This window comes from Mustela lutreola, chromosome 15 (genome assembly GCF_030435805.1).
Source record: "Mustela lutreola isolate mMusLut2 chromosome 15, mMusLut2.pri, whole genome shotgun sequence".
NCBI lineage: Eukaryota > Metazoa > Chordata > Mammalia > Carnivora > Mustelidae > Mustela > Mustela lutreola.
The window spans coordinates 34,049,612-34,067,481 of NC_081304.1; the positions used below are offsets into that span (position 1 = coordinate 34,049,612).

The 17,870-nt window shown below is 38.0% G+C and overlaps 1 long non-coding RNA gene across 2 annotated transcripts in view; it reads left to right on the forward strand.

Annotated features, from left to right (window-relative positions):
- Positions 1-17,870, forward strand: part of LOC131816897 (uncharacterized) — a 174,196-nt gene that overhangs the window by 61,907 nt on the left and 94,419 nt on the right. The gene's annotated exons all lie outside the window — the stretch shown is intronic.

The following is a 17,870-nucleotide window of genomic DNA, read 5'->3' on the forward strand; positions in this document are numbered from 1 at the left end:
ATTGTAATAACATTGTATGGTAACAGGTGAGCATAGTTCAATGTATAGAATTGTCTGATCACTATGTTGTACACGTGAAACTAATATAACATTGTATGTAATCTGTACTTTAATAAAAAATAATACAGGTAGGCAGTAAGGACTCACTAAATTGACAGAAGGCTGGAAGGCTTTGAAAAAAGGCTGAATACAGGGGAGACATGGAGGTATATAATTTTAGCACCATACTACTGCTGCTGAGAGCAGCCTGATTCCCAGATGCCCCTCATCTTTGGTTCAGTCACTCAAGATGCAAAATTCTGGCAAGGAGCATTTTGTTGCTTGAGGCCCTGTGTCTGCTGCTGAGTTGCACCAAATGGCAGCTGGAGGAAAGGTCTGGTCCTGTTTCCATAGAGAGCCTTAGCAGTGGGATATAGGTCCCAGAAATAGCCCACCCATTAATAAAACACAAAACAAGGAATTTTATCCATAGGAAGATTGAGCTACTGATAGGAAGCAGGAAGGCAAGGATGCTGGACAGCCATAAAAAAAAACAGCAAATATGCACTACTGAATCAAGGCAAATTAAGAGAGGCTATTTTTCCATTTAACTTAAATCTTTCCTATTTTGGTGGATCCATTTTGTCATAAAACATTGCAGTTTTCTTTCACAATACCTTTACTTTAAGTGGCACACATTTATCATTTCTTCTAAATTCTGTTGCAAGCAGATTCATGGGCAGCTTATAGTACTCATATGCTCTATCCTACTTTTTGGCAATAGCATCATGAAAAATAATGGCAACATTGCATAAAAGCTACAATTAAAGTTCTGTCTTTAGATCTTCAAAATACTTCTTAAGAATAGTAGCAGCATTTTGTGTGTGTATAAAAAAAAACCTCTTAGCAACTGAAAAGCTATTAGCATTCTTTCAAAATCCAGTATCAGTCTTAGAATCTTGTATTTTTTCCAGCTTAATTGAGATGTAATTAACCTATAACATGTGTAAGTTTAAGGTGTACAGCCTGTTAATTTGATATACTTACATATTATGAAATGAATATGACTTAGGGTAGTTAACTCTTTCATCACCTCACATAATTACCATTTCTTTTTTGTGATTAGAATATTGAAGATCTACTCTCGGCAACTTTTAAGTATATACAGCAGTATCATTAACTATTATCACCATGCTGTACATTAGATCCCCGGGACATTTTATAACTGAAAGTTTGTACTTTTTATCAACACCTTCCCATTTGTTTTCCCCCACCTCCTAAGCCTCCGGCAACCACTATTTTGGGTAGGACTTCCAATACTATCTATGTTAAATACAAATGGTGAGAGTGGGCACATTTCTGCTGTTTCTGATCTTAGAGGAAAAGCTTTCAGTGATTCACTGCTGAGTATGATGTTATCTGTGAACTTGTCTTATATGGCCTTTATTATGTTGAGATCCATTCCTTTTATATGCAATTTATTGAGAAATTTTATCATAAAAGGATATTGGATTTTGCCAGTTACTTTTTGTAAAGCTATGGATGTGATCATATAATTTTTCTTTCATTCTACTAATGAAATCATACTTACTGATTCGCTTATGTTGAACCATCCTGACAACCCTGGGATAAAGCCTCTTGATCATGGTGTATAATCCTTTTAATATTCTGTGAATTCTCATATTTGCCAATATTTTGTTGAGAATTTTTCATCTATATTCATTAGGGATATTTGCCTATAATTTCCTTTTTTGCGTGTGTGGTGTCCTTATCTGACTTTTGTAGAAGGGTGGTGCTGGTCTTGTAAAATGAGTTTGGGAGTCTTTCCACCTCTTCAGTTTTTGGAAGAGTTTTGAGGATTGGCTCTAATTTTTCTTTAATGTTTGGTAGAATTTATCAGGGAGACCATCTGGTCCTGGGCTTTTCTTATTGGGAGATTTTTGATTACTGCTTCAGTCATCTTACTCATTATGAGTCTGTTCAGATTTTTTAGTTATGATCAGTCTTGGTAGGTTTTACATTTTGAAGAATTTATCCATTTCTTTTTGGTTATCCAGTTTATTGATGCACAATTATTTGCGGTAGTCTCTTACCCACTGGTTTTCTGTGGTATTAGTTATATCTCCTCTTACATTTCTGATTTTATTTATTTGAGTCTTCTTTTTTTAGTCTAGTAAAAGTTTTTCAATTTTGTTTATATTTTCAAAAAGTACCTCTTCAGTTTGTTGATCTTTTAAATTGTTTTTCTCGTCTCTATTTAATTTATTTCTGCTATGATCTTTGTCATTTCTTTCTTTTTTTTTTTTTTTTTTTCTGCTAACTTTGGGCTTAGTTTGTTTTTGTCGTTCCTTAAGGTGTAAAATCAGGTTGTTTATTTGAGATGTTTTCTTTATTGTTATACATTTTTCTTTTATTACTGCTTTTGCTGCATATGTTTTAGGGTATGTTTTGTTTCCATTTTCATTTGTTTTAAGATAATTATTAGTTTTCTTTTTTCTTTTTGACTCATTGGTTATTCAGGAATGTTTTATTTAATTTTCATATATTTGTAAATTTTCCGATGTTTCTCTTGTTATTGATTTCTAGTTTCATACCATGGTGGTCAAAAAAGACACTTAGTATGACTTTAATCTTAAATTTGCTAAGACTTGTTTTGTATTGTAACACATAATCAATCCTAGAGAATGTTCTTTTTTTCCCTCCCTGGAGAATGTTCTGTGTGCACTTGACTGGGTGGGGTACTGGGTGGGTCAGTTGGTTAAGCGGCTGTCTTCAGCTCTGGTCATGATTCCAGGGTCCTGGGACTGAGCCCTATGTTGGTTGCCTGCTCAGCAGAGAGCCTGCTTCTCTCTCTCCCTCTGCCTGCCACCCTGCTTACTTGTGCTCTCTCTGTCAAATAAATAAATAAAATCTTAAACAAACAAAACATAGCTATTTTGAGGGACACCTGGGTAGCTCAGTGGGTTAGGTGGCTGCCTTCGGCTCAGGTCATGATCCCAGCATCCTGGGATGGAGTCTGACAGAGGGCTCCTTGCTCGGCAGGGAGCCTGCTTCTCCCTCTGCCTCGGCCTGCCATTCTGCCTGCCTGTGCGCGCTCTCTCTCTCTCTGACAAATAAATAAATAAAATCTTAAAAAAACCCTATACAGCTATTTTGAATTCCTTATTGGCTAAATCACAAATACCCATGTAGTTGGGACAGTTACTGTAAGATTATTGTGTTCTTTGCTGGTCTCATGTTTCCCTGATTCTTCATGTTCTCTCAAGTTTTATATTGCTGTTTTCACACTGGAAGTAGCAGCTACCTACTCCAGTTTTTTACTAACTGCCCTTTCCAATTGCCCAAACTTACATATTTTAGTCACTAAATTTGGGGGTGCATTGTTACACAGCAATAGGTAACAGGAACATTTGTATATGTAGAGACTTCTCTCTTGTAGTGGCTAGATAGTATGCTGTTTTCAAAAATATACCACAGTTTATGGGGCGCCTGGGTGGCTCAGTGGGTTAAAGCCTCTGCCTTTGGCTCAGGTCATGATCTCAGGGTCCTGGGATCGAGCCCTGCGTCAGGCTCTCTGCTCAGCCGGACCCTGCTTCCTCCTCTCTCCTTCTGCCTGCCTCTCTGCCTACTTGGGCTCTCTGTCTGTCAAATAAATAAACAAATTCTTTAAAAATATACATATATACCACAGTTTATTTAAAGATTCTCCAATGTTTCATTAATACAAATAATACTGCAGTGAATATCTGTATACATATGTATGTTATGTATATAGTAAAAGTATCTTTAAAGGACAAATTCCTAGAAGTAGATGTTGGTTCAAGGATTTATGCATGTGTAATTTTCTTAGATATTTCACAATGGCCCATTAGAGTCACATCAGTTTTCATAATCTTCAGAAATTTATGAGAATGCTTATTATCTCATATCACCAATATAGTGTGAAATCAACTTGTTTGCTTTTTTTTTTTTTAAACCAATCTTCTAGGTAAAAAGTGGTATCTCAAATGTAGTTTATTTATTTATTTATTTATTTGAGAAAGAGAGCATGAGCACAGGGAGGGGCAGAGGGAGAGAGAGAAAGAGAATCTTAATAAGGCAGAGTCCACCCTAAGCACAGAGTCCGATGTGGGGGCTCAATCTCAGGACCCTAAGAGCATGACCTCAACTGAAATCAAGAGTCAAATGTTGGGGTGCCTGGGTGGCTCAGTCAGGTAAGCAACTGCCTTCACTCAAGTCATGATTCCAGGGATCTGGGATCGAGTCCCACATCGGACTCTGTGCTTGGTAGGGAGTCTGCTTCTCCCTCTACCCTTTCTCCTGCTTGTGCATGCTCTCTCTTTCTCTCACATACTCTCAAATAAATAAATAAAATCTTAAAAAAAAAAAAAAGAGTCAGATGCTTAATTGACTTAAGCCATCCAGGTGCCCCTCAATTGTAGTTTAAATGGGGATTTTTTTTATTATGAGAGCATTTGAACATCTTTTCAAATTCTTGTACCATTTATAATTCTTTTCCAATGAATTGTCTGTTCATGTTTTTTCTGCTAGATTGCTGGTCTTTCTTTTTATTCAATTGTTAGGGCTCTTTAAAGAAATTATGTCTTTGTGATGTGTTGTAAGTTATTCCCAATTTTTCATTTTTTCCCTTGTAATTGTTTTTAATTATGAAGGTTTAAAAAAAATCGTTGGAAGGACATTTACGAGACCTACCCTCATAATAAAATTTTAAGTGCACAATACAGTATTGTTATATATAAGCACAGTATTTAAAATTTTTTTATATAGTTGAATTTATCAATTTTACTTTTGGTATTTTCTGGGTTTTGTGTCATACTTAGGCATTCTCTATTTCAATAAGACTTAAAACACTTTTCTCTACTACCTTTTAAAAATGTATCTATTTTTTTTTTAAGATTTTATTTATTTATTTGAGAGAGAGAGAGAATGCACACAAGCAGGGTGGAGGGCAGAGGGAGAGGCAGGCTCCCTACTGAGCAGGGAGCCTGATGTGGGATTCAATCCCAGGACTCTGAGATCATGACCCAAGCTGAAGGCAGACGCTTAATGACTGAGCCACCCAGGCATCCCAAAAATGTATCTTTTTATGTCCGGAATTTATTTTGCGGTAGGGAGTGATGTAGGAATCAAACTTAATTTTTTCCATATGACCTACCATTTTTTCTTCTATCATGTACTAAATATACATATTCTTTTGCAAAGCATCATTAATAACCACATTTATCCGGGCACCTGGGTGGCTCAGTGGGTTAAAGCCTCTGCCTTCGGCTCAGGTCATGATCCCAAGATCCTGGGATCGAGCCCCACATCTGGCTCTCTGCTCAGCAGGGAGCCTGCTTCCTCCCTTTCTCTCTGCCTGCTTCTCTGCCTACTTGCAATCTCTGTCTGTCAAATAAATAAATAAAATCTTAAAAAAATAAAAAAATAACCACATTTATCCTAGAGAAAGAACTTGCATGCCCACATGGTTACATAATACTGTAAACATTTTAGCAAAAATGGTGCACAGTATTTGACATGACTTACCTCATTTAGTCTTTAAAGAATCCCTATCCTTATGAGGTATTCTCATTTTGGGCTGTGGACCCTGATTTTGAGGGGGGTTTAAGTAATTTTCTTAAGGGGATAAGGCCTAGGATGTGGCAGAGTCAGGATTCAAAACCACTTCTGTCATGCCTCAAATTCTGCTCTTTATTATATGTAAGTGGGGATGTCTGGCTTTAAACCACTGTGCCATTCAGCTTACCTCTTCATAAGTTAATACTCATAAATTAATAAAAGTCCCCCCCTTTTTTTTTTAAAGATTTTATTTATTTATCAGAGAGAGAGAGAGAGCGTGAGCATAGGCAGACAGAATGGCAGGCAGAGGCAGAGGGAGAGGGAGAAGCAGGCTCCCTGCTGAGCAAGGAGCCCGATGTGGGACTCGATCCCAGGACGCTGGGATCATGACCTGAGCCGAAGGCAGCTGCTTAACCAACTGAGCCACCCAGGCACCCCAATAAAAGTCGCCTTTTAACTAAAAAAATTGTGAGGCTATTTTATGGCCCCAGAGAACACCTGCTTCAGAGAAAAGGCTTGTTGGGAAGTCAGTTGCCATGTGCTGCAATGATGCTGATGGTAGTAACAGCATATTTGTGGGTCACCTGTTATCTCTCCACTGTGTATATTATATCCGTGGTACAGTCAAGGTAGCTGAGAAGTTAGTTTGGTTACCAAAGTATCTAAGGATGTTCAGTTCAAATCCATTCTGATCAGCTATAGATCAGAGGTTCCAACAACCTCCTCCTTGGGTTTGATTAACTTGCTGAAGCAGCTCACAAAACTCAGAAACATCTTATTTACTAGATTATCACTTTATTACAAAAGAAGGTAACTCAGGAACAGTTAGATGGAAGAGATGCATAGGGCAAGGTATGGGGAGATGGGCACAGAGTTTCCATGCTCCCCGAGTAAACCACTCTCCCTGAATCTCCTAGTGTTCACCAACCCAGAAACTTTCTGAACCCATGTTTTTGGTTTTTTAATGGAGGCCTCATTATAACAGCATGATTCATTAAATCATTGGCCATTGGTGATGGTCAATCTCCAACTCCTTTCTTCTCCTAGGAGGCCAGGGAGGTGGAAATGAAAAGTTCCAACCCTCAGTCACAAGGTTGGTTCCCCATGCGCCACCCCCCCAACCCTATCCCCCCCCAAACCATTCTCCATTCTTAGGTGCTTTGCTAAGGTCACCTCATTAACATGAACTCAGGTGTGGTTGAAAGGGGCTTATTAGAATATGAAAACACCTTTGTCACCCCTATCACTTAGGAAATTCCAAGGGTTTTAGGGGACCTGTGTCAGGGATGGGGATGAAAATAAAATATGTGTTTCTCATTATAAATCACAATGTCACATAATAGTATTAAAGAGTTTCATTCCTGGATAACTGAACAAATTGTAGCCTTAGGTTTGCACATTTCTACTATTACTTTTCGTTCTGAATTTAGTGTCCAAATTCTGAATTCCAGGAAGATAGGGGCAAGTGATGGCAGTAATAAAGTTATTAATGTCAATATATTTTTCTTAAATCCTGTGTTCGAGTTATAACTTGTTGATAAGTCTGTTTGGCATATTTATTTTCCTGCTGATTTTTTTCTTTTATTTTTCTTCCCTTAATGTGGTGTTAAAATTCAACTGAGTAAATTTGAAGGTCTAATTTGCTTTATTCAATGATTTATGAAGCAGTCAGCATCCCATCTAGCAAGTAGAAAGCAGCTCCAAGTTGCTGTACAAAAATGTAAGGTTTTCATAGACAGATGGGGACAGAAAAAGAAGTTTTCTTACAAAGAGTGGGTTGTTTCAGGTAAAGACACCTTTCTCTGAGGGAAGGTCAGGGGTTGGTCAGGCATATTACCTCACTAGTATTGATCAGGAAATTCCAGATTGACTGGTTAAAGGTCACATTCCTGGAGGAGGTTAAAACTGCAGTTAAATCTTGTTTTGCTGTCATGGGGGTAAGTGACTCCATTTTGGGCCTATTGTGCCTTCTTTTAAACAGTTCCCTTTTTTTGATCAGACTCTCAGCCTAATTGAGAGATGTGATTAAAACTGAAGGCATCTACACCATGATCACCTATTGCTTTGTAGTTCTTGTGGCTTTTACTTATCCTCTGTGTGATATTCACAGGTCATGTTTTTTTGTGGAATCCCTGTGGTGTTTATAAATTATAACTTTAGGTTCACAATTTTTAGCTAGTCATTTTCTTCAGTCCTTTTCTGACATACCAATCTTTTTTGTTTCCTTTCTTAACATTTATTTATATATTTTAGAGCACACACATGTCCACATGTGCATGCATACACATATGTGCATGTGCACACACGTGAGCAGGGGGAGGGGCAGAAAGAAAATCTTCAAGCAGACTCCCTGCTGAGCACAGACCACCCCCCACCCCCACCCCCGCAACTCTGGTCTCAGAGCTCTATCCCAGGTGCTGAGATCATGACCTGAGCTGAAATCAAGAGCCAGCCACTCAACTGAATGAGCCACCCAAGTGTCCCTGGCATGCCAGTCTTAGTGAGATCATTTGCTTGGTGGTTAACAGCTATGAACATGCATCCATGCTTTTAAGAGAAGACAGTGCACCAGGGGAGAGTACTATGATTACTATAAGCAGAATAATACCCAATGTCTGGAGTATATTTCCAGCCCAAACCAATCAAAATCAAAGTAGTCAAAGATATGTTGAAGGAGTCATCTTTTTAAGCCAAGTGCCTTCCTCAGTGGTCTTGTGTAATTGAGCTTTAACTTCCCCAGAAGTGTTAATCCAGGTGCAACAGGTGGTGTTGACCATAGCACAGATACCTCCTTGCTCAGCTAAATGATAATCAAGGGCTATCCTATTACGGAGTACAACTTGGACCAGAGAGTCTAAAGATTTTTTTTGGACAGCGATGGTCCTAGCAGTGGATTCTGAAATATTTTCAAGAATTAAGGAAAGGTTCCTGATCATATTCTTATTTACATTTATTCCTGATTAGGGAAGTAGAGATCTATCAAAGGAAGCTAATTTTGAATCATGAATACTCCATGATAGATCCTATCCTTTTTTTTTTTCAAGATTTTTAAAAAAATTCATTTATTTGACAGAGATCACATGTAGGCAGAGAGAGAGAGAGAGAGAGAGAGAGAGAGAGGAGGAAGCAGGTTTCCTGCTGAGCATTATTCTAATTCTAGAGATTATCTTCCACCCCCTTAGCAATAGCCTGGAGATACACATAGTGGTGTACTCAGGCCAATGCCAGAGTAAAGGAAAGGAAAAGAAGAGGAAAGGGTTTTATGTTTAGTTAAAATATGAAGTCTTCGGGGCACCTGGGTGGCTCAGTGGGCTGGAGCCTTTGCCTTCGGCTCAGGTCATGACCCCAGGGTCCTGGGATCGAGCCCCGCATCGGGCTCTCTGCTCGGCAGGGAGATTGCTTCCCCCCCATCTCTGCCTGCCTCTGCCTACTTGAGATCTCTCTCTCTGTCAAATAAGTAAATAAAATCTTAAAAAAAAAAAAAAAAGTATGAAGTCTTCATCTGGCATATTGGGAGGAAGAATTCTACTTCAATGTTAACTACTTCTCTTCCTAGTCAATTTGATTTGGAGGTTTCCAACATTTGTACAGGACCAGATGTCCAGTGACGCTTCTTCAGCAGAGAGATATGTCCTAAAGGCTCAAGCCCCTGAAGTTCAGGGAGGAGGACTTGGTATAATCCCTTCCAAGGCGATCCAGGGGGTAATCTTTATTCTTAGTAATTCCAAATTAGAAGGGTGGGAGAAAATTGGAAGTGTTAGTGTTATAGGATTTTTCCTTTGATGCCCATGGTTCTTGGCCACATCACTTTGAAAAATGAATAGTTAGACCAGGCAGAATGGCATTGTCTTTGGCTCAGGTCATGATCTCAGGGTCCTGCAATCCCTGCTTAATAGGGAGTCTGCTTCTCCCTCTGCCCTGCCTTGTGCATGTTATCTCTCTTTCTCTCTCTCTCTCAAATAAATAAAATGTTTCCTTACATTTAGGAAAATAAAACATTAAGGAATCAGAAATGTTTCAGACAAAAAGTCATCGAAAATTATAATCAGCTTCAGTTTATTCACTCTGATGTTATTAACTCTTGTTCTGCTTGAATCCAGCTTTTTCTTTTTCTTTTTTTTTTTTTAAGATTTTATTCATCTGTTTACTTGAGAGAGACAGAGAGAGGGAGAGGGAGAGAGGGAGCACACATGAACTGGGAGAGGACCAGAAGGGGAGGGACAGTGAGGGGGAAAGAATCTCAAGCAGACTGTGTACTGAGTACAGAACCCGATGCAGGGCTTGGTCCCAGGACCCTGAGAACATGACCAAGAGCCAGCCGCTTAACTGACTGAGCCACCTAGGTGCCCTGAATCCAGTTTTTTTCTTTTTCTTTAAATAAAGATGTATTTATTTGAGACAGACAGAGATAGCGAGAGAGAGAGTATGAGCAGGGAGGAGAAGGAGAAGCGGAGCACTGAGTGGGGAGCCTGACTTGGGGCTCAAGTCCAGCACCCTGTGATCATGACCCAAGCCAAAGACAGATGCTTAACCAACTGAGCCACCCAGGTGCCTCTGAATCCAGTTTTTTCTATTACATTTTGAAATACCCATTTCAGTTATATGATCTTAAAGTTATCGGAAACATGTTATTTCTCCAAGAGTCCTTCCTATGAATATCTTTGAGGATGAAGCACTATTGCAGGGATACTTTTGCAAGAGCATCTGAGTAGAACAATAACTCCCGATAAATAGCAAAGATTTAAAATACCCATTGTTAAAGTTCTATTGAGAATTCATTATAAGGGAGTTGACAAGGAAATTTGGTTATTTCTCTAACACGCAATGTTTTAAAATAATAACTAGAATTATGACTGATAATATTATACCAGGACATATCAGATTTCTAGGAATTTCATACCATTTCTAGAACACTTATAACATATACCTATGCAAATACAACATAAAGAAGACTTAGTTCTTATTTGATAGTGCTTCCTATGTAACTTATCAAAAAGCCTAATAAGTTTAACATTTCCTTTTTTTATAAGAAGACAGAACAAAAAAACAAAAAAAAAAAGGAGACAGAACAAATCTTTTAAGATGTTCCAGGGACCTTCTGAAAAATTTCAAAGTTAGTTTGAAGTCAAAAAGACTTCATTTAGAATTTGATTTTGGAAAGTTTTGTCAAAAATACCAAAGGCTTCAGAAACACCTAGTTAAATAGGATCATAGGTAACTGTAAAATAATGCGTCATTATCTATTTAACCATAGTCACAGTTTAAAACTTTGCCGGCAAACACAGAAATTTTAATAGTTGTAAAAAAAAACCCAACCAAACAAACAAAAACCACTTACTGTTTTAATAGAGAAGACTCACCTTTCTTAACTAAACAGAAGACCTGATAAAGACAACATAGGAAATTATTTTTGCAAGACACAAAATCTTTGTTTTCTTATCAGATTACTTAAAATGTAAGGAAAACCCTTTTATAATCTCCTGTACTTGGTCTCCTAAAGCAGACCAAGTATAAGAAGACATTTTGTTTTTAGCAGATGAAAGAAAATTAAGCTCCTGTTTGGCATAAGTACATTATGGATTTTAAAGCTTAATTTTATAACCCTTTCAATAAATTCATTTAATTTTAGCCAGATTGACCACATAAGGTTAGATTCTCTCTCTTCCCAACTTTCAATATATTTTTTTAAATCTCCTCTTTATCATTCTGAAATAACCAGTTTCACTTTAGGACAAAATTACTTTCTTTTCCCTAAAAAAAAAATGCATCTCTACTCCTCATAATTTCTCTTATCCTACTTTTTTTTTTTTTAAGATTTTATTCATGTATGACACAGAGAGATAATGAGAGGGAACACAAGCACAGGGGAGCTGGAGAAGGAGAAGCAGCCTCCCTGCTGAGCAGGGAGCCCAATATGGGGCTTGACCTCAGGACACTGGGATCGTGACCGAGCCGAAGGGAGACACCTAATGACTGAGCCACCCAGGGCACCTCCCCTACTTTTCTTATATACAGACATGTTTCCCTTATCATTTCTAGTAGCTTTAATTACATATATTTGTATTTTTAACCTTTAAAAACCCTAATTTAAAAAAAATATTTTAAAAGATTTTTATTTATTTGTTAGAGAGAGAGAGAGAGATACAGAGCGCAAGCACAGGCAGACAGAGTGGCAGGCTAGAGGCAGAGGGAGAAGCAGGCTCCCCGCCGAGCAAGGAGCCCATTGTGGGACTGGATCCCAGAATGCTGGGATCATGACCTGAGCCGAAGGCAGCCGCTTAACCAACTGAGCCACCCAGGCATCCCTAAAAACCCTAATTTTTAGTGAAAATAAAAAAGCAAACAATTATGAACTGTCTTTAACATTAGCATTGTGTGGCTTGGCAAATTTATAAATATATTTTATAATTTCTAAAACATATGCTTTCTCATAGTGAATTTTTCAGTGTGGCACAAAACATGCTTATTAATATACCCATATATATTTTAGTTTCTCTGTAAAAGGAAGCCAGAAGTGGATAAACCTATGTTCAGTAATTAATGTTACAGTATTTTTTAAAAAAATTTTTATTTATTTATTTGACAGAGAGAGAGAGAGAGAGCGCACAGGTAGGCACAGAAGCAGGCAGAGGGAGAGGGGGAAGCAGGCTCCCTGCTGAGCAGAGAGACCCATGTGGGTCTCAATCCCAAGGACCCTGAGACCATTACCTGAGCTGAAGGCACAGGCTTAACCCACTGAGCCACCCAGATGCCCCAGTGTTGTAGTATTTTATCTTATTTGGAAATGATCTAGAAATCCAATGACTAGCCATCATTTAATTTAACTTAGCAAAAAGGTTTTGGGTTACCAAAAAAATTGGGGGAAACTATTTTAAGAGTTTACCTAAAAACTTTTTATCCTAGTTATATCTATGTAATTGACTTGTTCTTAAAAATTATGTTTAGATGACCTACACAAGCTTCATAATAGTAGACAAAGTCAACCATCACACCAAGCTATTTTTCTTGGTGTCAAATTTTGTAAGAGATAACATGAACTTATTTGATTAGTAAACCCAGGTAGAATAAAAATATTATATTTAGTGCGGATGAACCTAAAGATATGCCTTTTTAATTAAAACAACAATCTGAAACTAGCTCTAACAAAGAATATTTTCCTTGAAATTTATTTGGGTTAGTTTTTATTACATTTCTGAGAATTTAATTTATATAAGGGCTTAATTTTCTTTCAAGCAATTAAATAGACCTCTTTTACAAGTTAATTTTGGCAATACCATTCAGAAATAGGAAATACCATGCATTTATGACATATAAATATAGACACACAGGAACATACAGGCAGACACAGAGATCACATAGATTCCATTCTAAAATTTTAACCATGAGGGTATTTGTGGAGAAGACATTTAAGTTGTTTTTTTTTTTTTTTTTTTTTTTTTTCCTAATTCACCTAAGTTGTGGGACACCTGGGTGGCTCAGTCAGTTAAACCACTGCCTTTGGCTCGGGTCATGATCCCAGCATCCTGGGATGAGTCCCGCATAGGGCTCCTTGCTCAGCAGGGAGACTGCTTCTCTCTCTGCTTCTGCCTGCTTGTGCTCCTGCTCTCATTCTCTCTGACAAATAAATAAAAAATAAATAAATAAATAAAATCTTTTTTAAAAAGTTCACCTAAGTTTCAAATAATGTTCCCCATTTTGTTTTTCCTGTGTTAATAAATGTCTCCCTTAAGTTGGTAGGTTGATTTTTTTTTTTTTAAGACTCTATTTATTTGAGGGGCACTTGGGTGGCTCAATAGGTTAAAGCCTCTGCCTTCGGCTCAGGTCATGATCCCAAGGTCCTGGGACTGAGCCCTACATTGGGTTCTCTGCTCATTGGGGATCCTGCTTCCTCCTCTCTCTCTCTGCCTCCCTCACTGCCTACTTGTGATCTCTGTCAAATAAATAAATAAAATCTTAAAAAAATACTATTTATTTGAGAGAGAGAGAACAAGCAGGTTGAGGGGGAGTGAGAGGGGGAAACAGACTCACTGCTGAGCACACGGAGCCCTATGCAGGGCTTCATCCCAGAATCCTGGGATCATGATCTGAGCCAAAGACAGATGCTTAACCAACTAAGCCACCCAGGTACCCCATTACGTTGCTATTTTAAAGACATGGTCCAGGTAAAAATTGCCAGAGAAGACTGGGTAAAACATTTACAACTCAAGGCACAAGGAAAGAATGTAGCTCCTTCTAAAAGGACTTTTATTCTTTTAAGGTCAGAATTCAATACTTAAAGTCTTTTGAAATAAATAGGCTAGGTTAGTTGCATATCCAAGGACTGACATATATCCGTCCATCTATGTTGGAATGTGTTCTCTTCCCCTGGGTACATTTAGATTAGGAGAGAAGGCCTGAAAGAATTCCTATGAGGCTCTGAGTAGCTTCCAGTTTGGCCAAATGTATGATCACAGAGTTATTAAATCCTTCCAAATATTTTTCAGGTTCCAGCCAGAACAAACAGTAAATATTCCTGGCAATATTAAAGAACCTTATGAACCCAAGGGGCGTCCTTGAGGTACGAATGATATTATCTCTACATGATCTGGAGTCACTCCCAAAGATAGCCAAAGGAAAGAATCAACCACCTGCATGTCCCATGCAGTAATAAAGCTAGGCCAAGTTCTTAGGCTACAAAATGAGAGAAGCAAGAAGGCAATAACTATCCTTGAGAGAAAAAGGATCAATAACAAATGGGTCTGGATTTGGAAAGGAAAGGATGACATGAAATTTTATTTTCCTTTCTCAACTAGACACTCCAGAGATTAGGGAGAGCTGATTCTGAAAAGAATTCCCAATCTTTGCTGGCTTCTACCGGTTTTCCCAGGATTCCCTCTGCAGGCTCTGGTGTCTACCAGAATTTGGGAGACCTTTTCATTAATTTTAATTTTACTTTATATATATATATATATATATGTTTTTAAGATTTTATTTATTTATTTGACAGACAGAGATCACAAGTAGGCAGAGAGGCAGACAGAGAGAGGAGGAAGCAGGCTCCCCACTGAGAAGAGAGCCTGATGCGGGGCTCGATTCCAGGACCCTGGGAAGGCAGAGGCTTAACCCACTGAGCCACCCAGGCGCCCCATAATTTTAGTTTATATTTAATAGTTGTTTAAGGTAAAACATAGCAGTTTGCAAGAAAATCTTGCAGAGTTCTGCCAACTCTGGGAGGGCCATTTGAAGGTAAATATAGGGGTGTCTGTAAGGCCTTTATCTTGGTGCCCCCTTTTTTTTTTTACAGTCATATAGTTATTGTCAAAGCAGAAAAACAATTCAGAGTACCCAAGTAAAGGAGGATAGAGGGAGCAGTAGGAGTTACCTAGTCTTATAGTCTTGTTTTAAGTAACCTTTATATCTTTAAATTTTCATTAGCCTTTGCAATGAAACTTTCAGTGAAGCTATTATGGAATTTTTAAACCTTTTAAAGTTTTCTGCATGCCAATTAAAATAGGTATTCCATTCTGTTGGTTTGATTTGGGAATCTTTGCTTTAAAGTGCACTTTTTAAATGATCTTGTCTAATTGGAATGTTCCTTATTATGGCCATTGTAACTCTAGGTTCTTTTTAATAAGATTTTGCCATTTTGTATGTATCTACAGCTTTTGGGACTACAGTTCTTAAATATAAAATAAACAGTTGTCCTGAAAGATGGTGTGTTTGACTCTTTAGAAATTAAAGATCCCATCTTTTTAGCTAGGCTTTTGAGTCTCCTGGAACCAGATTACTACCTAAGAGGGATGTGCTGTGTGACTGAGAATTATATGGTATTTTATAGTGTACTTTGTTGCATGGAAATTTTCTTGAGGTTGGCAGGTGACTGTCAATCTAACTTATTTTGTGATCAACTTATCCTAACATGGGAGTCTTTAAATTAGGTGGTGAGTGATCTGGCAACTTTTAAATGCTCAACCCATGCCCACCAATTTTGTGGCAGCTTCTAGATTCCCATTAGCAATAGACTCTAGTTACACAAAATGAGCCAAGTAAACATGTGCACCTTAATATACCAGCATTAACCAGTGAGCTAGAGACTGGGAAAAGGACTAAAACAGCAGACCCCAGAGGATCAGCAGGCTGATTCCAAACAAATGGAGAACTGCAGGTGCCAAGAACAGTTCCCAGAATAGAATCTGGAGAAGGATGCCAAGGCATGCAATTTAGATGTTACTATGCACACCTCCAACACTTCCTATTGTGGAACCTTGGACTGGGGTAAGGATTGAACCTGCAAATGAGAAATATCAACAAACAGGGACTGCAGACAGGGGCTCCACATACATAAGGAACTGTGAATTGCTACTAATAGTTCTCATGTGGATCTTAGGACAGAATCAGGGGCTGGGAAGTTATACCAGTTGGGAATTACAGACTGAAAAACTAATTCGATCAGGAGCTCAATGGTAGAGAGCAAGCTTAGAATCAAGAGGAAATGCCCATGGCTTTCAGAAATGGCAAGAAAGACAACTCAAAACGTTTGCAGCGCACCTGTGTTTCTCATTGTTCCCCAAACCATTGGAAATCTCCGTTGGTCCTGCTGCTGCCACCAAATCTGTTAAAAATCATTTTTTTTAAAAGGCGAAATTCATCGAATAAATTTGAAAATCCAATTGGCTTTATTAAATGATTCATAAACCAGGCAGCATCTAGCAAGTAGCAAGGAGCTCCTAGAAGCTGTAAAAAACAGAAGGTTTTTATAGAGTGGATTGCTTCAGGCAAGATCACCTTTCTTGGAGGGAATGGCAGGAATCTATCATGCAGATTGCCTCACTAACATTGATCAGGAAATTCTAAATTGATTAAAGGTCATGCTCCTAAGAGGTTGAAACTTCAGTTAAAATCTCATTTTGCTATCCCGGGTGCAAGTGACTTCACTGGGGACCTGTTGTTTCTTTTTTTTTTAAACAATGGAGAATAAACATTTTAAGGCAATGTGAAATGAAATAAACCACTGATGTTAAAAATGGACATTAGTTAGCAACAGTACAGAAATAATGATGTTTTGTTAAATATCATTTCTGCAGCTTACTATAAACTTTATTAATAATTTATTTTATTTATAATGGGTCAGCAGATGGTAAAAGTTTAAAATCTGCAAGTGTAAAATTATCTGAGAAAAGAAAATCAGTTATCTCTGTTAGAGCATCATCTTTTAATGTGGTATTCAATAAAATAATTAGAAGTTTGGTCTGGAAAAAAAATTTACTTATTTAAAACAGTATATACAATGAGAAGAAATCTAATAGATTATTGGATTACATATAGCAAAGTTCTGGTTTACATAGTTTTTAAAACTCTAGGATTTGGACTGGAACATGTTGAAGACTTGGGCAAGCAGATGCTTTATATATCCTGGGATAGTTCTGTCGTCAAGTGTCTCTTTCACATCTGTCCCTTCATTTCCATTCTTAATGCTCCTATTCTATTTCAGCTCTTTATGTTGTCTCCCACAGTCTCTGGTAATAATCTTTTAATTGGTCTCTCTTTCTTGGAGCTTCCCCTTTTCTGACTTATTTGTATAGAATTCTGGATTAATCTTTTTTTTTATATATCCTTTTTTAAAAGATTTTATTTATTTGTCAGAAAGAGAGAGACAGGCAGAAGGACAAGGAGGCTTCCCACTGAGCAAAGGGAGTCCAGCTTGGGCTCAATCCAGGACTCTGGGATCATGACCTACCTGAAGACAGATGCTTAACCGACTGAGCTACCCAGGTGTCCCTGGGATTAATCTTAATACAGTTTTCTTCAATTGTTCATCATAACCTTTTGAGCTTCTCAGCTATGCATTCAAAATCCACTATGAATTCTAGCTTTACTCCCTGTCTGACCTGAATCTCATGTCTCCCACAGACCAGACAAGGGAGTAAAAACAGAGGACCCCCCTCCCCAAAAATAAACAACATTCTAATAGTTCAGCCCCATCCTTACTGCTGCAAAGGCCCGTGTTATTTCTGAGGTTCTTTTTTCTTTTGCTTGGCTCTGTTGTCTTTCACTAGGACTATCTGCTGAGGTCTCCTCATCCTCATGAATGCCTTTGTAAGAATAACAACAATAAAGATGAACCATTTCACAATGTATACAGATGTCAAATTATTACGTTGCGCACCTAAAACTAATATAATGTTATATGTCACTTATACCTCAGTTCAAGAAAAGAAAGTGAGAAAGAAAGAAGGAAGGGAGGGAGGGACAGAGAAAGGGAAAACACGAACAATTCCCACGAACCAGACATTGGGTTACACGGTTTCACATGAGCCAATCCTTATAACTCC